Below are 24,804 nucleotides of genomic sequence, written 5' to 3'. Positions count from 1 at the left end.
TGCGCTCAAGATAGCAGCTCAGCTATGGGATGGGCCCAGAGGGCGACAGCCAGTAGGTTTTCAGGGTTCAGTTATCTTAGGTAACTTTGAGCTGTCCTATTCTGATATTTACTTATTCAACAGATTTCCAGTCTGGTCATGATGGAGTAGCTGGTATTAGATGTAACCTTCTACCACTAATAACTGTTTTAAAATTGGACAAAACTTAAGCAGTACTTTTCAGGCATTAGTGAGTAGCTTAGAGCCATGATCTTTGAGCCAAGGGAAGCTACTTGAGATGACTTCCATGTTTACCCTGGCCTTCCACTTGGGTGTGATTTGCAAACCACAATGCAGGAAAATAATACCCTAATTACGTAATTACTGTTTCTTTTTTGTGGTGGGAACACTTAGGATCTACTCTCTTAGCAAACATCAAGTACATAATACAGTGTTATTAGCTGTGGTCACCATGCTGTACGCTAGCGCTCCGGGACTTGTTGATCTCGCGGCTGGAAGTTTACAGCCTTCGACCAACATGTCCCAACTTCCCCCAGACCCCAGCCCCCGGTGACTGTCACTCTACTCTCTCTTTCTCTGGGTTCCGGCTTTTTAAGATTTGGATTTTTTAGACATGTAAGTGAAATCATATGGTATTTGTCTTTCTCTGTCTGACTTATTTCACTCAGCATCATACCCTCAGGGTCCATCATGTTGTTCCAAATGGCAAGATTTCCTTGTTTTCTATGGCTGAATAATACTCCATTTGTGTGTGTATATGTATATATATATACATTTATATACAATTGTATATATTGTGTGTATACATTGTTTGGTGTGTGTATGTGTACACATATCACAGCTTCTTTATCCATTCAACCACCAGTGGACACTTGGGTTGTTTCCATGTCTTGGCTATTGTGAATAATGCTACAATGATATCTTTTCAAGTTACTGATTTCATTTCCTTTGGATATATTCCCAGAGTGGGATTGCTGGATCATATGGTAGTTTTATTTTTAATTTTGTGAGGAACCCCCACACTGTTTTCCCTAGTGGGTGCACCTGTTTACATTCCCGCCCACAGTGCATGCCCACATCCTTGCCAGCATGTGTTATCTTTTGTCTTTTTGATGATGGCCATTCTAACAGGTGTGAGGTGCTATCTTACTTTGATTTTGATTTGCACGTCCCTGATGTTGAACATCTTTTCAGGTACCTGTTGGCCTTTTGTATATCTTCTTTGAAAAAATGTTTATATGGGTGTTTTGCCCATTTTTAATTGGATTATTTGTTGTGGTTGTTGTTGTTGTGTTGCTATTGTATTACTCCCTTTTAAAGCTGTTGCCCAGTGGAGCCTGGCTGGCACAGTCACTGGAGCGTGTGACTTTTGATCTCGGGGTTGTGGGCTTGAGCCCCATGTTGGGTGTAGAGATTACTTTAGAATAAAGTCTTAAAAAAAAAAACCAATAAAACTGTGGCCCAAATATGATTTCCCATAGCATAGCCAAAGCAGGACAGAGTTTTTAAAAAGACCTTGCTAAATATCAAGGAGAATAAAAGTGAAAACCAGGAACATACAAGAAGCATAAAAAGAGGTCAGCTTACAAAAGATCTTAGTTTAACAGACTTGATTGGGACACAGGCCTTGTGCCACTCACTCTTCCCTCCCGAACCCCCAGAGGCTGGTACAACTAGACAGGCTCTTGACATGGGTTCTTACTTCCCTGCTCCTGGCCTGTGTCCACGCGGAAGGCATCACCAACAGCTCACAGACTCAGCCTCTCAGACATGGTAAGTCATTCACTGCCTGGTCAAGAGAGTGATTCTATTTTATATGCCTTTATAAAGCCCTTCTTGGTTCTTGTTTCTGGATTGATAGATTCTTCCCAGTCCCCAGATGATAGGCAGAATTTTGATAACTGACAGAATGGATTATCTCACTCTTCAAGTCAGACCCAATCCACGGGATAAAAGTCCAGCAGGTAACGTTGCCTACCTACGTACTAACCCCAGCCCCAATGCAACAGGTGTTATGAGTACATCACAGTGGTGGGTCCTTCTACAAACATTTGGTTAACATGTGAGCCTGCTGGAATTTTTTCTCCCCCATGTTCTCTGTTGCTATTTTGCCTAGTGTTTTAGTTATCTATGGCTGTGTAACAAAGCACCCCGAAACAGTGGTCTAAAAAGGAGCAAAAGTCCGTGAGTTGGGGGGTTGAACAGCTGCATAGTCCTTGCTTGGAGTCTCTTATGAGGTTGTAGGCAGTTGGTGACTGGGCCTGGGTCACCTTGAAAGCCTCTTGAGTCCTATGTTTGGCACCTGGGCTGGGAAGAATGGCTGGCGGCGCTCCACAGGCCTCTATCTCTGATCTTCCCATAAGGGGTCTCACCAGTATGGAGCCTCCTTACAGGACCATGGAAGCCTCCATTCACTGGTGGCTTGTGAATCTCTGCCTTTCCTATTCAGTATCACCACGTGGGGATGAAGGAAACTGTGAATATTCAGATGAATAGTGTACAACCAGGACCACAGCCGTTTAAATTCTATGTGATCAGGAAGAGAAATTTCAAGAAGGCATTTGGTATACACAATGTAACCAGTCTTTGATTGGCTATCAGGTTTTCAATATCGTTGTACTACTTCCCGAGGAACAAGCCCAAGGGATAAGTCTGGGCCTCTTGTGTTTTGGGAGCTGGTGATGACCACCACGGAAGGTGGGAAGGCAAGGTGTGTGATCTGGGTTCTGGCTGCCTGGATTTAACTCCCAGCACAGCCACATCCGTTGTGAGCTCTCCAAGCGGATGTGGTTTCCCCAATCCCTCTTGGCCTGTCTTCCTTTGAAAAATGAGGATCCTAGTAGCACCTATCTCATGGTTTTTGTGAAGCATAGATTGGGTATTTCACCGTTTTTGTGAAGCATAGATTAGGTATTTCACCAAAAGCGTTTAGAACATCTATCTATCACAGAGCAACACTCAAAAAACTGTTAGCTATTATTACCATTCACACAAGGTCTTAGAATTTTTTGCCATGAAGCATCGGATTTTTATTGACAAGCCTTTGGCCTGACGTCCCCATCTCTCAGAAAATGTTGATGTGAGTATACATGAGTAGACATAAATAGAAAGAAGAATAAAAATATTCAGATGGGTTTGACACAAAGACAATTCTCCTTTAGCAATTAGGAAGCTATAAAAAGAATGAGAGCAGATAGTGTTCTCAACACATTTCCAAACAACTTGGCTCAAGGATCAATTACAGTACAGACAAGTACTAAGCCCCCCTGGAAGCTCCTTTGCACAGCCCTATGAAAGTTTCAGGGCTGATTGCATTTTTTTTGGCAGCAAGAAAATTTGTCAAGCAGGAGTATGAAAATTGAAATTGTCAAGGCTGCAACAAAAAGCAAGTACATTTCACCATTTTGTGGAAACATCAAGGTTGAGCTTCACAGCTGCTGTCCTGGATGAAAGAAAACACAGGCCCCTGGCTAGAAAAAATGGAACGTAATTATGTCATGATGAGCTGGGAGAAAATGGCAAGGAAAAATTGCGATGCAAAGCATGATGGATGCTATTTTGTCGATTGGAACTGCTGGAATGTTGCGGTAGAGCAGGGTGGCATAATAACTCTGTTTTCTTGTTTCCCAACTTGGCAAGCAGAAACACAGCAGCGGACCACATCTTTTTTTTTTTTCTCGACATAATTATGACAGGTTTGTAGAATGGATTGTAGAGTCATCGATAATGAAAATAAAGTGAATACACCACTTTAAGACACAAAGCCGTAATTCTATTGAGTAGGAATTTTCTGTTGCTTATCTATATCTTGAAGATACCATGGGGGTCTTCTCTGAGTATAATTTACATGATGACAAACCATCCATCTTTGAATATGTGGCTTCCAGGTAGTGTGGATTTTATTCACATCTGGTCAGCGTTAATCACATTTTAAATCATGATTTATGTCACAATCAGGAAGACTCAATTCAAATCATCAATCAAGGAGACTTGATTTCTATTTGTTCCCTTCTGCAAAGGGTGCGGTCTAGCAGTTTGGTTTGCTGGTAAGTTAATGGGTGTTCTGCAAAGACTTAGAAGGTGTATTCTATTTTAATGCAGTATTTAAAATTTCATGTTTTCATCACTAAGAAATCAGATTGATGATTCAGGTGTTTTAACAACCAAATTATTCATAGCATATACTTTTAATTTCTTTACTGGGGGATTAATCATTTCTATCTTTTTTCTCTTTTTTTAGACAGAGAGATAAGGGGTGGAGAGGGGAAGGGGAAGAGGGAGAGAGAGAATCTTAAGCAGGCTTCGTGCTCATCCGATGCGGGGCTCGGTCTCACAACCCTGAGATCATGACCTGAACTGACATCAAGAGTTGGTCACTTAACCGACTGAGCCACCCCCCAATCATTTCTAATTTACCCAAATAACCATAGATATATAGGGAATATATCTGGCATGCCATATTTAAAAACAACAACAACAACAACATGTGTCTGAGCCACTTTATTTAACAGAAATAACAAACATATTAAATGTGCAGGTGTATGTTTTTAAAAGTAACGTTGGGGTCTAGCATGTGGGGTGAATTGGCAGCTAGAAGGCTGGAGGCACAGATAGCAGTTAGGACGTTATTTCAATGGTCAGGGAAGGAGGCGAGGAGCACCTGACCCCAGGCAGTGGTACTCAGTTGGAAGCAAGGAGACAGCCTTCGTGGCAGTGAGGAGAGATCTCTGGGAGGAGCAGATGAAGAGCGGGACAACAAGTCATGGGAGGTAAGGCTGGAGATGATGTTTTACACAAGGCTTCAGTGAGACTAATGTCTTCTTTCCAATATCAGTTTTCTTCACTAAGAGCCGCTACCATGTTTAAAAATCAAATTACCATTATTATAGTAGCACTTAAAAATTCTATATAGTGTTCACTGACTGCTTTCTCCTTCTGTGCTGAGTCTTTTATCAGTTCATTTAGAACTCCAGAGTTTAAAAAAAAATCACACATAGTTTTGGGTTGACTATTTGCATATAAATTATCATAATTCATATATATATGTCAAATGCACTTGCATATAAAACAGAGAGAAATTAAAGATCTAAGTAAGTGGGAAAATATACCATACTTATAAATTGGAAGTTTCAATTTAGTTAAAATGTAAAATCTCCCCAAACTGATCTTTAGATTTAATCTGACTTCAATCAAAAGCCCAGAAAAAATTGATAAGTGAATTCTAAAACTTAAATGAAGTACAAAGAACATAGAGTAGCCAAAATAACCTTTAAAAACTACAGCAAAGGGGACGCCTGGGTGGCTCAGTTGGTTGGGCGACTGCCTTTGGCTCAGGTCATGATCCTGGAGTCCCGGGACCGAGTCCCTCATCAGGCTCCCTGCTCAGCAGGGAGTCTGCTTCTCCCTCTTCCCTCCCCCCTCTCATGTGCTCTCTCTCTCTCTCAAATAAATAAATAAAATCTCAAAAAAAAAAAAGCTACAGCAAAGCTGAAGACCTCACAGTCTAAATTCAGGACTTACTATAAAGCTAACGTAATCAAACCCAGCATGGTATTGGTGTTATAATGGACAAATGGATTATTGGAATAGAAGAGAATCCAGAAATACACTTACACATAGCTGATTGATTCTTCAGCAAATGGCACTGGAACCCAACTTTTCAAAATGGGCAAAAGACTTAAACAGGTGCTTCAAAAAGAAGAAACAGAAATAGCCAATGAGCACATGAAGAGATGCTCACCTCTTAGTCACCAGAGAAATGCAATTTGAAACCTGAAATGAGGTCCTGTTATATGTCCAACCAAGTGACTAACATTAAAAAGACAGACAATATCAAGTGTAGGCAAGGGTATGGAGCAACAAATGTCTCATATATGACTTGTGGGAGTATAAAATGGTACAACAACTTGGAAAAACTGGTGTTTTCCAATACAGTTAATGCAGTTCCCAGAAGTGCCACTTACAGGTTTTAGCAAAGTGAAACAAAAATGTAGGTTCAGCTGAAGATACACAGAAAAAATAGTAAAAAACTGAACATAACACAAATGTCCAATAGTAGGAGAATAAATATACAATTTGTAGCGTATCCATAGAATGGAAAAGAGGAACAAACTACTGAATCTCAAAATAATGCATCTCAAAAATAATATGAGCAAAAATCTCAAATGTGAGTAAAAGAAGCTAGATATAAAACAGTACATATGCATGATTCCATTTATACGGAATTCTACAATAGGCAAAATGATCTACAGTGACAGAAATCAGAGTAGTGGGTGCTTTGAATGGGGAGAGTTGACTAGAAGTGGGTACAAGCGAATTTTCTGGGGTGATGGAGATGTTCTGTATCTTGACTGAGTGTTAGTTACATGGGTGTAGGTATTTTTCAAAATGTATTGAATTATACACTATGATCTATGCATTTCACTGTATGTAAATTTCACTTCAATGAAAAAAATTCCCAAGGGATTCCCAAGGAATAATAGTTTCATCTAATATGTACATATGAGAGGTCTTTAGAAGTCTTCTGATGTGTCCCACATTAATAATGTAGGAAGCACTAAAAACTATAGTTCCACATTACCAAAACTCAGAAAACATGGATGTGACCAAACCTGTTTCAAGGACAGTTTGTAACTCTTATTATTAAACATCTGTAAATGTGTCAATATCTTGGATGTCACCCCATCCTCCCTTTGGCTGGTAAGAAATCTTAAAACCTGCTTTCCCCTGGCAATATTTCTGGGGCTTAGTAAGTGGGGAGGGATTATAATTCTCTTGATCACTGCTGACTTGAAATCTCTGCTTCTACTGATTTTGTGATCTGTGTCCTAGACTGTTGCTACCTTTGCTCTTTTCACACTCCTTCTTTTCCTGGGATAACATCCACAAAACCAGCACAATATTTTCACTGAAGGTTGTGTGTGGAGTCCATTTGGCTGAACTTTTGAAGCTGTGGAGCAGTTTAATATTGAACATAACACATGAAATGATGCATATGCCTCTGTGGATCTTTCATTGGCCATTTTTTACGTTTGCTATCCAACATCTGGGCTCTCTCCTTTCCACTTCTCTTCTCCTCCTTGGCTTCCTGCAATCTCCAGGATTCCTTCTCACTTTGCAGATATTTGTAGTTTCCCTCCTCACCAATCTAGGTCTAACTTTCAACATGTCAGAAGGTCCTTAAGGTAATTTACTGAGATCCCTGAGAGTAATTTCAAACTCATGAATATCCTCCCTTTCACTTCCTGCCACAAAAGGAAATACAGAAAGTTCTTACAAACATCCTCCAACTGGAAGAAAGGTGGATGGAATGTGTAGCTATGCAGCCCTGGGGAAGAGAGAAGGAATATCTTTGAAAGTGGGACATCTCACACATCAGCACAGATGATAGAGGAGGCCAGAAAAGGCCATTTCCCAGGATTCTTTGGTGTTTTGCCCAAAACATGAAGAAAATGACTCAATGCCCATGAGAGTGGGACACATCTCTGTGAGGATGGTTGTCCCAGATATAAGACATTAAATGAATGCTCAAAAGAGAGAGGGTGCTGGTCAGTGCCCTAGTAAGGGCTTTAGACACCTCAGCTATCTCAACATTGCCCCCCACCCTACATGGCACATGCTTCTCAGGCTATAGATTGTGGCTCAGAGGGGAAGACAAATGGGTGTCAGATCAGGTGGAAAATATCAAGGGGAACTTATCCACATGATAGCAGAGCGAATAGAAGATCTGGACAGATGGGTACCATCATTAGCATGTGCAAGATGAAAAGAAATGGCATGTAGCTCTGTAAGTTTGTAACAACAAAAATGCACAAAATGTTGCATGGAAATGACAAAGAGCCCAGGCTGGAAGCAAACATAATCTAAGGAGCAGAAGGAAACCTCCAGGTGTTTTTCATGATATGGAAGAACTGCAAGAACTAGCTCAATACAGGGGTAATAAAATAATAGAGATGCAAAGAAAAGAGATGTGGAAGAACAATGAGACTCCAAACACCATTACAGATCTGATTCATAATTTAGAGAGAGCCAGAAATCAAATTCCTAATATAGAAAAAAAAAAAGTTTAAGATAATCACAGTAACTTCAGAGGAAAAATACAAAAGGACTAAAGCAATTAAGAAGGAGATGGGGAGGCCCCTGGGTGGCTTAGTAGGTTAAGCGTCCGACTCTTGGTTTTGGTTCAGGTCATGATCTCAGAGTTGTGGGATGGAGCCACAGGCTCTGTGCTCAGTGGGGAGTCTACTTGAGATTTCTCTCCCTTTGCCCCTCCCCCACTTGTGCTCTCTCACGCCCTCTCTTCCTCTGTCTCTCTAAAAGTAAGTAAATCTTGGGGAAAATAGATGATGGATTTGAGGGAATGACAAAATGAACCAACGTAAAGATAACTAGAGTTTGTCAAATATAGAACTCAAGATACTGACCAGAAAGAATTTTCATTAATATGATAGAGGAAAACATCCCCATCCCATGTAATGAAAGAACAATAACATCTTTGGCTCATAGGGGCACATACTATCTAGGGGAAAATTTATACAGAACAATCAATACCTTACACTTTGTTAAGTTATTGGACTTTGAGACTAAAGACATAATTTTTCAGGCATCCAGATGGATAAAGAAGTCATTTATGAGGGAGGACATCACTTTTGATTTCTCCACAGTAGCATTCATTTCTAGTAGACATTGCAGAGGAGTAATACTGGTAGTGTTCTGAGGGGAAGAAGGTGTGACCCAAGATGATGACGACCAGCCACAGAGTTTTTCTAGTAGAAAGGAAACAGGAAGTCACACTCAACCACGGAAGAGTCCAAGAAATATTGCATATGGCACTTCTTGTAAAAAGAATGACTTGACATTAAATAGAACCAATGATGAGATTAATTTTTTTACCCTTATTCAGTGAAAAAAGAAAAGGTCAATGTTACGTGTTAAATTCATATAAAAACACAGACTAAAACTGAGCAACTGGGGAAATGTTTATTGAACCAAATGTGTTATAACACTTGACAAAATGAAAATACAGCTAACAAGATGCCGGTGGGTGAAAGAGATGTAAGAATAAACATCTCATATTTCATAGCAGGGAATCAATAATTTTTATCCAAAATTGAGGCATGTAGAAAAAAATACAATAAATTCAACTTTTCAATTGTTTTATAACCTTGGAGAAATCTTTTAGGGACATCTTATAAAAAATATTTTTTTCTGAAGTTCAGCAATTTCTTAAATTTCACACAAGTTTTTATTCTTTTGGTAAAGTCAAATATTAAATATAAATCCTTTGATTTGTGTATGTCTTCTGATGTAGGTCTGGAATGATATTTATGTCATGCTTAACACTGTTTTCTTTTCCTGGTTGGTGGAATTTGGGGCAGTTTTTTGTTTTGTTGGTTTTTGCTTACTTTTAATATGTTTTCTATACTTTCAAAATTATTTAAAAAATTATTTAAATTTTTATTTTTATTTTTTATTTAACTGAAACTTTAGTAAGTTTTTGAAATAAATATGAGAATGGCCAATACAATTTAGAAAAGACAACAGCAGGGGCACCTGGGTGGCTCAGTTGGTTAAGCGTCTGGCTCTTGATCTCAGCTGAGGTCTTGATTTGAGGGTCCTGAGTTCAAGCTCTGCATTGGGCTCCATGCTGGGCATGGGGCCTACTTAAAAAAAAAGAAAAAAAAAGACAACAGCAAAGAAGGGTGACTTGCCCTATTGAATACTGAAACATTATAATGCAATTGCAGGAAATAAAGCAATGTGGAGTGGAGGGAAGAACAGGTAGCTATTTCACTGGAACAGAATGGAGTTTATACCCTGACTCATGCTTTTATGGGAATCGGTGTCTGTTAGATGGAGTGCCTTAAATTGGTGGCATTATTTAATAAATTCTGTTAGGTATTTGAAGAATAAGTTGAAACGCTATCTCATAACATGTAACACAAGAAGTCTTTAATAGTTTAAGAATCTTAGAGTTTAAAAAAAGGAAGAATAATAGGAAGCAGCATAAGAAGATGAGGAAATTGTAGGTGATTTCTGGTAGGGGAGGACTTGGTCATTCTGATGCCTCAAGAAGAAAAACAAACGAAAATGATAATAAGATTGACTACTTGAAATTTTAAATGTTTGTATGTGACAAACCACCACACAAATGATTAAAATCAAATGTGAACTGGGGAAAATTTGGCTATGTATGTATCTATCTATCTAGTAGGCAACTAATTAATATCTTTAACATATAAGCGCTTGCACAAATGAATAAGAAATGAATGGCATGAACAGACTAGTCACAAAGACAAGAAACATTAAAAAGGTAGAAAATGAAGTAAATATTTCCTTTTTTTCTTTAAATTTTTTATTGTTATGTTAATCACCATACATTACATCATTAGTTTGTGATGTAGTGTTCCATGATTCATTGTTTGTGCATAACACCCAGTGCTCCACGCAGAACGTGCCCTCTTTAATACCCATCACCAGGCTAACCCATCCCCCCACGCCCCTCCCCTCTAGAACCCTCAGTTTGTTTTTCAGAGTCCATTGTCTCTCGTGGTTCGTCTCCCCCTCCAATTTACTCCCCTTCATTCTTCCCCTCCTGCTATCTTCTTTTTTTTTTTTTAACATATATTGCATTATTTGTTTCAAAGGTACAGATCAGTGATTCAGCAGTCTTGCATAATTCACAGCACTCACCATAGCACATGCCCTCCCCCAGTGTCTATCACCCAGCCACCCCATCCCTCCCACCCCCACCACTCCAGGAACCCTCAGTTTGTTTCCTGAGATTAAGAATTCCTCATATCAGTGAGGTCATATGATACATGTCTTTCTCTGATTGACTTATTTCACTAAGCATAACACCCTCCAGTTCCATCCACATCATTGCAAATGGCAAGATCTCATTCCTTTTGATGGCTGCATAATATTCCATTGTGTATATATAAACCACATCTTCTTTATCCATTCATCTGTCGATGGACATCTTGGCTCTTTCCACAGTTCGGCTATTGTGGACATTGCTGCTATAAACCTTGGGGTGCACGTACCCCTTCGGATCCCTACATTTGTATCTTTGTGGTAAATACCCAGTAGTGCAATTGCTGGATCGTATGATAGCTCTATTTTCAACCTTTTGAGGAACCTCCACACTGTTTTCCAGAGTGGCTGCACCAGCCTGCATTCCCACCAACAGTGTAGGAGGGTTCCCCTTTCTCTGCATCCCTGCCAACATCTGTCATTTCCTGACTTAATTTTAGCCATTCTGACTGGTATGAGGTGGTATCTCATTGAGGTTTTGATTTGCATTTCCCTGATGCCGAGCGATGTTGAGCACTTTTTCATGTGTCTGTTGGCCATTTGGATGTCTTCTTTGGAAAAATGTCTGTTCATGTCTTCTGCCCATTTCTTGACTGGATTATTTGTTCTTTGGGTGTTGAGTTTGATAAGTTCTTTATAGATTTTGGATACTAGCCCTTTATCTGATATGTCATTTGCAAATATCTTCTCCCATTCTGTCGGTTGTCTTTCGGTTTTGTGGACTGTTTCTTTTGCTGTGCAAAAGCTTTTTATCTTGATGAAATCCCAATAGTTCATTTTTGCCCTGGCTTCCCTTGCCTTTGGTGATGTTTCTAGGAAGAAGTTGCTGCGGCTGAGGTCAAAGAGGTTGCTGCCTGTGTTCTCCTTTAGGATTTTGATGGACTCCTGTCTCACATTTAGGTCTTTCAACCATTTGGAGTCTATTTTTGTGTGTGATGTAAGGAAATGGTTCACTTTCATTCTTCTGCATGTGGCTGTCCAATGTTCCCAACACCATTTGTTGAAGAGACTGTCTTTTTTCCATTGGACATTCTTTCCTGCTTTGTCAAAGATTAGTTGACCATAGAGTTGAGGGTCCATTTCTGGGGTCTCTATTTTGTTCCATTGATCTATGTGTCTGTTTTTGTGCCAGTACCAAACTGTCTTGATGATGACAGCTTTGTAATGGAGCTGGAAGTCCGGAATTGTGATGCCGCCAGCTTTGCTTTTCTTTTTCAACATTCCTCTGGCTATTCGGGGTCTCTTTTGGTTCCATACAAATTTTAGGATTATTTGTTCCATTTCTTTGAAAAAAGTGGATGGTATTTTGATGGGGATTGCATTGAATGTGTAGATTGCTCTAGATAGCATTGACATCTTCACAGTGTTTGTTCTTCCAAACCATGAGCGTGGAACGTTTTTCCATTTCTTTGTGTCTTCCTCAATTTCTTTCATGAGTATTTTATAGTTTTCTGAGTACAGATCCTTTGCCTCTTTGGTTAAATTTATTCCTAGGTATCTTATCGTTTTGGGTGCAAGTGTAAATGGGATCGACTCCTTGATTTGTCTCTCTTCTGTCTTGTTGTTGGTGTATAGGAATGCCACTGATTTCTGTGCATTGATTTTATATCCTGCCACTTTACTGAATTCCTGTTTGAGTTCTAGGAGTTTTGGGGTGGAGTCTTTTGGGTTTTCCACATAAAGTATCATATCATCTGCAAAGAGTGAGAGTTTGACTTCCTCTTTGCCGATTTGGATGCCTTTGATTTCTTTTTGTTGTCTGATTGCCGTGGCTAAGACTTCTAATACTATGTTGAATAGCAGTGGTGAGAGTGGACATCCCTGCCACGTTCCTGACCTTAGGGGAAAGCTCTCAGCTTTTCCCCATTGAGAATGATATTGGCTGTAGGTTATTCATAGATGGCTTTTATGATATTGAGGTATGTACCCTCTATCCCTATACTCTGAAGAGTTTTGATCAAGAAAGGATGCTGTACTTTGTCAAATGCTTTTTCTGCATCTATTGAGAGGATCATACGATTCTTGTTCTTTCTTTTGTTGATTGATTTGCGGATGTTGAACCAACCTTGCAGCCCAGGGATAAATCCCACTTGGTCATGGTGAATAATCCTTTTAATGTACTGTTGGATCCTATTGGCTAGTATTTTGGTGAGAATTTTTGCATCCATCTTCATCAAGGATATTGATCTGTAATTCTCCTTTTTGATGGGGTCTTTGTCTGGTTTGGGGATCAAGGTAATGGGGGCCTCATAAAATGAGTTTGGAAGTTTTCCTTCCATTTCTATTTTTTGGAACAGTTTCAGGAGAATAGGTATTAATTCTTCTTTAAATGTTTGGTAGAATTCCCCCGGGAAACCATCTGGCCCTGGGCTTTTGTTTGTTGGGAGATTTTTGATGACTGCTTCAATTTCCTTAGTGGTTATAGGTCTGTTCAGGTTTTCCATTTCTTCCTGGTTCAGGTGTCTGAACCATCCTAGAGATACATCTCTAGGAATGCATCCATTTCTTCCAGGTTATCTAATTTGCTGGCATAGAGTTGATCATAATATGTTCCTATAATTGTTTGTATTTCTTTGGTGTTGGTTGTGATCTCTCCTCTTTCATTCATGATTTTGTTGATTTGGGTCATTTCTCTTTTCTTTTTGATAAGAAAAGAGAAATGATAAGAAAACCCCTGGCCAGGGGGGTTTATCAATCTTGTTAATTCTTTCAAAGAACCACCTCTTAGTTTTGTTGATCTGTTCTACTTTTCTTTTGGTTTCTATTTCATTGATTTCTGCTCTGATCTTTATTATTTCTCTTCTCCTGCTGGGTTTAGGCTTTATTTGCTCTTTTTTCTCCAGCTCCTTTAGGTGTAGGGTTAGGTTGTGTATTTGAGACTTTCCTTGTTTCTTGAGAAAGGCTTGTATTGCTATATACTTTCCTCTTAGGACTGCCTTTGCTGTATCCCAAAGATTTTGAACAGTTGTGTTTTCATTTTCATTGGTTTCCATGAATTTTTTTAATTCTTCTTTAGTTTCCTGGTTGACCCATACATTCTTTAGTAGGATGCTCTTTAGCCTCCATGTATTTGAGTTCTTTCCGACTTTCCTCTTGTGATTGAGTTCTAGTTTCAAAGCATTGTGGTCTGAAAATATGCAGGGAATAATCCCAATCTTTTGGTACCGGTTGAGACCTGATTTGTGACCTAGGATGTGACCTATTCTGGAGAATGTTCCATGGGCACTAGAGAAGAATGTGTATTCCGTTGCTTTGGGATGGAATGTTCTGAATATGTCTGTGAAGTCCATTTGGTCCAGTGTTTCATTTAACGTCTTTATTTCCTTGTTGATCTTTTGCTTAGATGATCTGTCCATTTCAGTCAGGGGGGTGTGAAAGTCCCCCACTATTATTGTGTTGTTGTCAATGTGTTTCTTTGCTTTTGTTATTAATTGCCTTATATAATTGGCTGCTCCCATGTTAGGAGAATAGATATTTACAATTGTTAGATCTTCTTGTTGGATAGACCCTTTAAGTAGGATATAGTGTCCTTCCTCATCTCTTATTACGGTCTTTGTTTTAAAATCTAATTTGTCTGACATAAGGATTGCCACCCCAGCTTTCTTTTGGTGTCCATTAGCATGGTAAATGGTTTTCCGCCCCCTCACTTTCAATGTGGGGGTGTTTTGGGGTCTAAAATGAGTCTCTTGCAGACAGCATATCGATGGGTCTTGTTTTTTAATCCAATCTGATAGCCTGTGTCTTTGATTGGGGCATTTAGCCCATTTACATTCAGGGTAACTATTGAAAGAAATTTAGTGCCATTGGATTGCCTGTAAGGTGACTGTTACTGTATATTGTCTGTGTTCCTTTCTGGTCTATGTTGCTTTTAGGCTCTTTCTTTGCTTAGAGGACCCCTTTCAATATTTCTTGTAGGGCTGGTTTCGTGTTTGCAAATTCCTTTAGTTTTTGTTTGTCCTGGAAGCTTTTTATGTCTCCTTCTATTTTCAATGACAGCCTAGCTGGATATAGTATTCTTGGCTGCATATTTTTCTCATTTAGTGCTCTGAAGATATCATGCCAGTCCTTTCTGGCCTGCCAGGTCTCTGTGGATAGGTCTGTTGACAATCTAATGTTTCCACCATTCTAGGTTACATATCTCTTCTCCTAAGCTGCTTTCAGGATTTTCTCTTTGTCTCTGAGACTCGTAAGTTTTACTATTAGATGTCAGGGTGTTGATCTATTTTTATTGGTTTTGAGAGGGGTTCTCTGTGTCTCCTGGATTTTGATGCCTCTTTCCTTCCCCACATTAGGGAAGTTCTCTGCTATAATCTGCTCCAATATACCTTCTGCCCCCTCTCTCTTTCTTCTTCTTCTGGGATCCCAATTATTCTAATGTTTTGTCTTATCGTATCGCTTATCTCTTGAATTCTGCCCTCGTGATCCAGTAGTTGTTTATCTCTCTTTTTCTCAGCTTCTTTATTTTCCATCATTTCCTCATTTATCCTAGCAGTTAGTGCCCCCATTTTTGATTGTACCTCATTAATGGCCTTTTTGATTTCGACTTGGTTAGATTTTAGTTCTTTTATTTCTCCAGGAAGGGTTTCTCTAATAGCTTCCATGCTTTTTTCAAGCCCAGCTGGTATCTTGAAAATCATAATTCTGAACTCTAGGTCCAACATTGTACTAATGTCTGTATTGAGTAGGTCCCTGGCAGATGGAACTACCTCTTGTTCTTTTTGCTGAGGTGATTTTTTTCATCTTGTCATTTTGTCCAGAGGAGAATAAATGAATGAGAGAACAAAATGCTAACAGGTTAACAATGTCCCCAGAAAATATACTCTAAACAAATCAGAAAAGACCTGAAACCAGGGGAAAAGAAAGGAAAAGAAAGAAAAAACAAAGAGAGAAAAAAAGAAAAAGAAAAAGATAAAAACAAACAAAAACGGAACAAACAAACAAAAAAACAGAATATGATCAAATATGATCAGGCTAGTGCATAGATCAGTGCCACCCACTAGATTTTGGGTATATTTTGGTCTGTTAGAAGAAAGTGCCTCCTAAAATTTTAAAGAAAGAAAGACTTATATATGTACAAAATAAGGGTTGATACAATGAAGGGCTGGAATATGGCTGTAAAGATGAAAATTATAAGATTTTATAAAAGGAATTGATAAGAAGTTGTTTGAAAAAAGAAAGAAGATTTTTAAAAAAGAAAAAAAAAAGGGAGAGAATGTGATCAGGCAGGAGACTAGAACAAAGCCATACACTCGTGATTTAGGGTATATTTTGGTCTGTTAAAAGAAACTGTATCTCAAAATTTTAAAGGGAGAACAACTTATATATATATATGCCAAAAATAAGGGTAACTACTATGAAGGGATAGAATATGACTCTAAAAATGAAAAATAAAAATTTTTTTTTAAAAAAGGGACTGGTAAGATGTTGGTTGAAAAGGGGAAAAAGAAAAATTAAAAAAAAAACAGTTAAAAGAAATTGAAAGACTAATGAATCATGGTAAAAAAGCCATGAATTCTATCTGCAGTATTCCCCTAGCGCTGGAGTTCTCCCGTTCTCATCAATCCATCGGTAAACTTGGTCTTGGCTTGCTGTTCGTGCTGATCGTCTGGGGGAGGGGCCTGTTGCCGTGGTTCCCAAATGTCTTTGCCGGAGGCGGAATTGCCCCACCCTTGTTCCTCCGGGCTAAGCAATCTGCTCGGATTTGCTCTCGGGAGCTTTTGTTCCCTGCAAGCTCTCGTACAGCTTTGGAGGATGAGAGTGAAAATGGTGGCCTCTCAATCTCTGCCCGGCGGAGCTAAGAACTCGGGGCCCCGCTCCTCAGTGCGCCCCCAGAGAAAAGCAGTCACTCCCGTGTCCCCGGTCTCCGGCCGCACTCCGTGCTCACCCGGCCTGTGACCGAGCGTTTCTATCTCTGGCACCCGACCCCGTGTGGAGTCTCCAAACCCAGCAGATCCCTGCGGTGCGCTCCCGCGCCGCTCCTCCGGGTGGAGGAAGGGGAGTCTCCCCGGATCTGCCGTTTGTTGGATCCCTGCTGGAGGAGCAGTGGCCCGACTGTCACCGATCACAGTTTATGGCAACCCCGAGCTGAGAGCCCGCGCCGCGGCTCCGTCTCTGCAGCCGGCTTCCCTGCTCTGATACCTGGGAGCTCTGCCGCACTCAGGCACCCCAGTCTTTCTGTGACCCCAAGGGTCCTGGGACCACACTGTCCCGCGAGGGTTCCACCCGTCGCTTAGCCACTGGAGCGATGTCCCTCCGTGGAGCCGGCTTCTAAAAGTTCCGATTTTGTGCTCCGCGGCTCTATCACTTGCCAGAAGCGGCCGACGGAGGCCCCTCCCCCGCCGTCTATCCTCCCGAATATCGCCTCGGATTCACTTCTCCGCATGTCCTACCTTCCAGTAAGTGGTCGCTTCTCTGTTCAGATAGTTGTTGCTACCCTCTTCTTTGATCTCCTGTTGAGTTCGTAGGTGTTCAGAATGGTTTGATCCCTATTCAGCTGAATTCCTGAGACCAGACGAAATCCAGGTCTCCTACTCCTCCGCCATCTTGCTCCGCCCCCTCCATAAATATTTCCTACTTGTAGACAAATAAATGTAATTCTCAAACTGTGGGATGTCAGATGTCTTTTTTTTGTATATGTATCAAGTAAGAAATTTTTAAAATTGGTTAAAACTCAAGGTAGGTGAAGTTTCAGGTAGTGGGTACTTTCCTGTACTCTTAGCGGAACTATAAAGTAATGCAGTACTTTCTTTATGGTTAGCTTAATACTTTGGGTGTATCTGACCATACCATTCTTTTTTCTTGATTGAAATATAGTTGACATATGATATGACATCATCTTCAGGTGTACACCATAGCAATTCGACAACTCTGCACATTATGAAATGCTCATCATGTAGTGTAGTCACTGTCACCACACAACCTTATTTTAATATTATTGACCATATTCTCTATGCTGTAGTTTTTAACTCCATGGCTTATTTATTTTATAACTAGCAGTTTGTACCTAGGAGGGACGAAATAGTACAATTTTTTTAGGACCACCTGGCAGTTTATTGTATCAAAACCTTTCACCAAACAATTTTTTCTTTTAGGATTTCTTCTAAAGAAATAGTTGAATACTGTGCAAAAAAAAAAAAAAAAAAAAATTAGCAGCATTGTTCATGATAATTGAGAACTTCTCCTCCCCAGCTGTTACATACACTTTTCTCCCCTCACCCCTCTGATTGCCACCAGGAGAGATGATGAAATTTATGCTTACTTCTCCCCCTCCATTTATCCCTTATCATATAATTTTGTGTAAGTCCTATTATTTTTAGGTTGCCAAGGTTTGTATTATTTACATCTGTTTTATCTTTGTAAACAAGTCTTCCATGCTCTGATTCTAAAAATGGAAAGCCAATAAACTTCATTTACTGCATGATGATCATGTAAGTGTTCCTTCCAGAATTTAGAAAAAGTGCCACAGGCAGGGATTTTCATCTGCTTGACATGAATATAGCCCAAAAGCCTAGAAGAGAACAGTGCCTTGGTACATAGTAAGCACTGAATAAATATTTGAATAAGTATTTGCTGAATAAGTGAAAATACTCAGTGGTATGATTGGACCCATAGAGAAGAAAATGTCATTCTTTGCCATTAGTACTGTGGCTGGCAAGAGGCCAGAATGCAGTGCGGCTTCTCCAAGAGAGCTAAGGAAGTGACCGGGGAGCTTGCTTAAAATCCATCATCTTACCCCAGACCACCCCACTGCGATCTCCGAAAGAGCTCTTGGGAATTTGTATCTTTCATAGGTACTCAGTGTGGTTCTCCCACACATTAAAGACTGACACCCCTCATCCTGTTGGATCCTTTTTATTTTCATTCTGGCTCACTCATTCTTTCTGGGCCACATACAGATGCCACAATTTGCTATATCCTATGTGGTCTTTTTATTCAAGCCTTGTTTGTTTTGCTAGAATACCTAGGATAGTTTTTTTTTTTTTTAATATAGAGACTATGGCCAATAAATTATGAGTTCTTGTCTTTTTACACATCTTTCTCTTACTTTCACATTCATCTAAGGTGTGGGTGGGTCTAGGATTCTAGTTTCCAAAGTCTTCACCCCAGAATTTTGAAACATGGCTCCACGGTAGTCTTGTGGCTAGTATTGCCAATGAAAATTCTGGTGGGAAAGCCTAATCGCTTACCTTTTACAAGCCCTGCTTTATCGCTAGGGCTACGGGCTAGGTTCTTGACCTTCCTTCTGAATTTTCACCTCAATGTGTCTGCCTGTGACTTTTATGTAAAATGAAATCCTGCTTGGCCTTCAGTGTTCTTTTAGCTTGAAGACTGCCTTCCTTAGAGCACTGGGCTGAAGGGGAGGTTGTGAGGCTACCACACCCTCTAGGCCAGAAGTTGGCAACTTTTCTAGGAAAGTGAGCATTTTAGATTGTGAGTATTGGAGGCTCTGCCAGCCATGCTGCTGGCTAGCGGGCCTCTGTCATAACTACTCCACTCCTCCATTGCAAAATGGACACCGTGGCAGTGTCCCAATGAAACTTTACAGATGCACGCTGAGATCTGAATTGCATATATTTTCACATGTCACAAAATATTACTCTCATTTGGATTTTTTTCCCCAGCCATTGAAGAGGCATCTGGAGCTTGCAGGATCTTCAAAAACAGGCACACTTGGATTTGGTCTGCAAACCTGATTTTGCCCACCCTTGCTCTAGGCCAACAGAGAAAGCACAATATGGTATTTTTCCCAGTTTGAGAAGCTCTCTTCAGTGTATTTATTTTGTTTGCTCTGTATGTTCTTTTTTTCTGCCATTAACATCCTCTTTCCTAACAGGAGGCGCTTTGATTCCCAGAAAATAGACTTTCAAAGGATAAACCAGCTTGCTGTTGGGGTTATTTTCATCACTCCAAGGGAGGGACCTTATACGAGATGGATTCAACTCAGGTACACCCGGGTCTTCTAATTTTATAGAATTATATAAGTGATTATAACAAACAAAAGAAGAGAAAGATGTAACTGAATGCTGAATCCAGGTAATAAATTAGTACATCAGAAACACGTCTCCACAGAGTTTACTTTTTTTTTTAACATTTTCATGATGAAGCTGATTCAGTTACTGTTTCCATTTCTAAGACAGTGCCTTGTAATTGTAATTGTAAATGTAAACAGCATTTACGATTATCATTTTAAAAATTATTTTCTCTATGTCATTGTTTCTTTCCATTTCATCTAGAATTCCTAATAATTGAGTATTGAACCTTGGATCTATCTTCTATGTCTCTGAATTTTCTTCTCTCATCTTTTTCATCTCTGTCTTTTTGCTCTTAGCTTTATTGGGTTTCATTTTCCAGATCACTAATTTGGTATTTCTCTATGCCCATGACGTTCTCTATATCCACTGAATGTTTTATTTCAGGAAGCATGTTCTGGTTTCTGAGAACTTTGGGGTTCAGATGATTCCTTTTACGCAGCAGAAAATAATGCTGTGTACAGTACATGGACTAGATTATTTCGTAAGTATGTCCATACTGTGGTCTCTAAATACCATTCCCACAAAAAAGAAAGCAGGCTTCTTGGAGGAAAAGCTGATTCCAGGTCTGGAGCAAGAAAGATGCAAGATGAACCGCAACAGCTCATTAGACTGAACAGCAGGGGAAGTCATGATGAGGACTGAGGTTGTGTCTGGAGCGCTCAGGAGCCAACCTGGAGAGGCTCCCACAGGCCAAAGATGGGACAAATGGAGCATCGAGAGGGAGAATAACTATGATGGATAGAAACACAACATATGTTAAAAGAAATGAGTTCATAATAGCAAGCATATACTATCCTCCTTTGGAGTGCCCTAGGGAACCAGTCATTATTTTTTTAAAGTGACAGTAGAGGAAAAGAGACAGACACTTACTTTGCCTCTGTCACATAAACTCCTCTTCTAGTTAAGTGAAGAAATGATGAGTTTCTCGTTATAGGTGTATTCCAGAAAATAAATGAAGAAGGGGTGCTAGAATCTGGAAGGCATCGTTTTGCAACATTGAACATACCAGTGGATTTCAGCAATGATCATCAACAGCTGCCAACATCACAAAAAGAGGGACAACCTGACATGAAGCGCCTCTTGAAGGAAGTTCACCACACCTCCTATGAAGTCGTCTTGTCCCCCCCAGCCCCTGGCCAAAATCAAATCAAAATCTGACAGTGCCTCTAAATCTAGCTACCGGTTTACAGAAGTACAGACAACAGAGGAACATGTGCAGAGACACCACAGAGACACACTCAGCAAAATCCAGATGGTGGGGTTTTTGCCAGACTGACAACCCAATTGATTCTTCAAAAATTCATTTCAAAGGAAAGAAGAAACTGTGACAGAGGCTGAACCTATAGATTAAAAGGGACTTAAGAGGGGCGCCCGGGTGGCTCAGCCATTAAGCATCTGCCTTCGGCTCAGGTCATGATCCCAGGGTTCTGGGATGGAGCCCCGCATCGGGCTCCCTGCTCAGTGGGAAGCCTGCTTCTCCCTCTCCCACTCCCCCTGCTTGTGTTCCCTCGCTCTCTGTCAAATAAATAAATAAAATCTTTAAAAAAATAAAATAAAAAATAGAAGTGACTTAAGAGACATATTAACTAATTATAATGTATGTTCAGGAAATTTGAACACCAATTGGTTATCTGATGATATTAAGGAAACTTTAATTTTGTATATGTGATAATGGTATTGGGATTAAGTTTTTTTTTTTTTTAAGAGATACAAACAGAATCTTTTATGGATTGGGTTATTTACGGATGAAGGCTATGATGAGTGGGTTGTGTTTAAAATAATCTGGGATGGGGGGTGCCTGGGTGGCATAGTTGGTTTAAGCGTCTGACTCTTGATTTCATCTCAGGTCATGATCTCAGTGTAGTGAGATCGAGCCCCACATTGGGCTCTGTGCTCAGCAGGGAGTCTGCTTGAGATTCTCTCTCTCTCCCTCTGCCCCTCCTATTCATGCTCTCTCTGTTTCTCTAAAATAAATAAATAAATCTTTTTTTTAAATAAAATAATCTGGGATGGGAATCAGTGGGATTACAGACAGAGGAAAATTTGCCGCACATTAGTAATGGGTGCATTTGAGTGATGGGTATGTGGGGTTCACCATATAATCTCTCTACCTATGTCAGTGTTTGAAATTTTCCAAATGAAAAGTTTAAAAAGCAAAGTGAAAAGACAGATGATAAATTTGTGGAAATACTTTCATCATACATCGCAGACACAGGATTAATCTGGTTAATGTGTGACATGGCTAGGAATCTAGAGCAAAATGAGGTAATAACCCAATAAAAAATTGTGAATTCGCACACAAAAAAAAAATCCAAATGGCCCTAAAATAGATGAAATATGCTTAACCTTACTAGTAAGAGAAATAAGAATGAAACTGTATGAAGAAAGCATCTCTTAACTATGGGATAGGCAAAAATTCCAGAGATTACCAACATAGCCTGTTGGCAAGGCTCTGAGGGAAACAAGCCCTCTCATACAATGTTGGGGGAAGTGCAAAATGGCATAGCCCCCAAGAAGAGCCTTTTGGCAATATCTCTCAGGATTATGAATGCCTTTACCCTTTGGCCAAGCAACCCTATGGCTATGATCAGATCATATAGACACACCTAACACACTTAGGAAGTGAAGCCTAGTTTATAATTGTGGCAGATTGAAAAAGCAACCCAGGTTTTCAAGTATGAAGGAGTGATCAGGTACACCACAGTAATTCTCTGAACGAAGTAATGTATAGCCATGAAAAAATGAAAAAAACGCTCTATGTATTGATGTGGGAAAGTCTTCAGGGGCATATTAGTACGTGAAAAAAGTAGAATGGTATTGTAGTGACAGGGGTTGAATTGTGTCCCCTCAAAATTTGTATGTTGATGTCCTAACCCTCAGGATCTCTGTCACCTTATTTGAGGATAGGGTCTTTAAAGAGGTAACTGAGTGCAGGGTGAGGTCATTGGGATGAGCCTAACCCAATACAACTGGTGTCCTTATAAAAAGGGGAAATCTGGAGACAGACATGCATATAGGAAGAGCACCATATGAACAAGAAGACAGCCTTCTACAGGCCAAGGAGAGAGGGCTGGAATAGACCCTTCCCTCCCGGCCCACCTTGATTTTGGACTTCTAGACTCCAGAATGGAGACAGTATGTTTCTGTTGCTGAAGCCACCTGCTTTGTTAATGCAGGTAGCATGCCATGTTCTGCGTAAGATGGGAAGGAAAATAAGTATATGTTTTTCATATTTTCTTGCCTTTGCACATAAAGTATGGCTGAAAGGCAAGGGTGGGAGCAAAACTTCTCAATGTATCCCTTCTTACTTTTCTTTGATTTTTGAATCATGCAAAGATAGTACAGATTTTAAAAGTTAAACATTAAATTTAGGATTTATTCTGTGTTTTTCTTGAGTGTTCCAAATCACCTCTGGTTCCTTCAGGATCAGTTGTCCTTCAACTTTCTGTCCATCTTCCTCAAATATCTGGTGACCATTTGTTGCCGTGTGTATTTCTTAAGGAAGGACCATCCTGGCCAGTGTCAGTCCCCCTGCTGTGAGCCTCTGTCCCCCAGGGCTGGGTCTTCTGATGGCAGCTTGTGTGTGAACCGGAAGTGAAGCCCATGTTGGCAGAGGTCCGCTGCGCGGTGCAGGTCAGGGAGCTGCCCCCGGGGCACCATGGCAAGAAGGGCTCTGTTTTGCCGTATCCCAGTACTTGGCTGAGCAACTCCCCTTTCTGTCCTGCATCCTCCCTGTGTCTGTCTGCTCTGCTCTGCTTCTCTCACCAAGGACCTCAGCTGGGGTCCTGCCCTTTCTTGGGAGTGCCTTTACTGCTAGGAAATGTATGTACACAGAGGGGAGAACTTGGGTTTCCCCAGTGGTTCTGGATGCGGCTCAGATGCCCAAGAATGGCTTGCTCCTGCTCTCTGTACCTACTGATGCCCATCAGAGGGCTTCTCCAGGCCTCCCTTGGGAAAAAACGCCTTTACCCTCTGCCCTGATTTCTCCACCCATTAGGCTCCAGCTGCTTTTTCCCTTCCTAAAATTCTTCTAACACTCTGGTCTGCAGGGGGCACCATTTCTTGCCTTCCAATTTTATTATAGCTCATAAATTGAAAAATAAGTTTTTCTCCCATCATTACAAAGTGATGTTGGGAAGCGGGGCGGCAGATGTGCGTGCTCCTGAGATAGGTCCCAGGGACCTCGCTGTTACAGCATTGTGATTTGTCAAGTCGAGGGTACACAAGTTCATTATATTCATTTCAGAAGACAGGGAAATGTAATACGTTTAAGTAAGGTGTCAGAATCAATCAGTAGTCCAGAAAAAAAAAGCATTGACCTACATATTTCAAGCAGAGAGGGATTATATGAAGGAAATTGGTTTTCAACTAAGAAGGGCTGGAGGTGCATAAAGGGGGGGAGGTGTTGGTGCCCAGAGACCAGGGCGTAAATGAATGTGCTGATGCCCCCATTGGTGTCCACCGCGCTCTCACTATGGAGTCTGCCTGTTGCTTGTCTCTGCAGATGCTGACGCTCCCTTTGCTGCTGCAGATGGCTGGAACCTGCCTTTGGCATCTGGGTGGCATATGCCTGGCCTCCCCCTGGAAAAGCCCAGCTGGATCCCTGCTGCTAGGGGCATCTGGGCAAGGGTGTTTCTCACTTCCATTCCCTACAGCATAAGGGGAAAAAGAAAAGATAAAGTTGAAACACCGCAAAGGACCAACTCCCCTGAAGCAACGAAGTTGCAGTGGAATTGGTAATAAGACATTATCGAGTGGCTTGCATGGGAGGTTCAGCAAATAGCTCAGGAGCCAGACTGCCTGGTTCAATCTCTGCCTCTTAGCAGAACAGGGATCACTGTGCCTCAGTTTCCCTACTGGAGCCATGATAAGAGCAATACCTCACAGGGTTGTTGTAAGGATAAATGAGTTAATGCATGCACGGTCCTCAGAACAGTGCCTGGAACGTTCATCCTTT

At 40.6% G+C, this 24,804-nt stretch overlaps 1 long non-coding RNA gene across 1 annotated transcript in view; it reads left to right on the top strand.

The window, feature by feature from the left end:
* The window catches only part of LOC114207792 (uncharacterized), an 89,576-nt gene extending 68,226 nt beyond the window's left edge, over positions 1-21,350 (top strand). Inside the window, exons 3-5 of the long non-coding RNA XR_003608918.2 lie at positions 19,437-19,552; positions 19,649-19,759; positions 20,782-21,350. This is a non-coding gene — a long non-coding RNA (uncharacterized LOC114207792). The remainder of the gene's footprint in view (positions 1-19,436; positions 19,553-19,648; positions 19,760-20,781) is intronic.
* The last annotated feature ends 3,454 nt before the right edge of the window (positions 21,351-24,804 follow it).

Source organism: Eumetopias jubatus, unplaced genomic scaffold, assembly GCF_037043125.1.
Source record: "Eumetopias jubatus isolate StellerSeaLion01/CBP00866 unplaced genomic scaffold, mEumJub1_p1.0 scaffold_1, whole genome shotgun sequence".
Lineage (NCBI taxonomy): Eukaryota > Metazoa > Chordata > Mammalia > Carnivora > Otariidae > Eumetopias > Eumetopias jubatus.
This window is presented reverse-complemented; position numbering and strand designations above follow the sequence as displayed.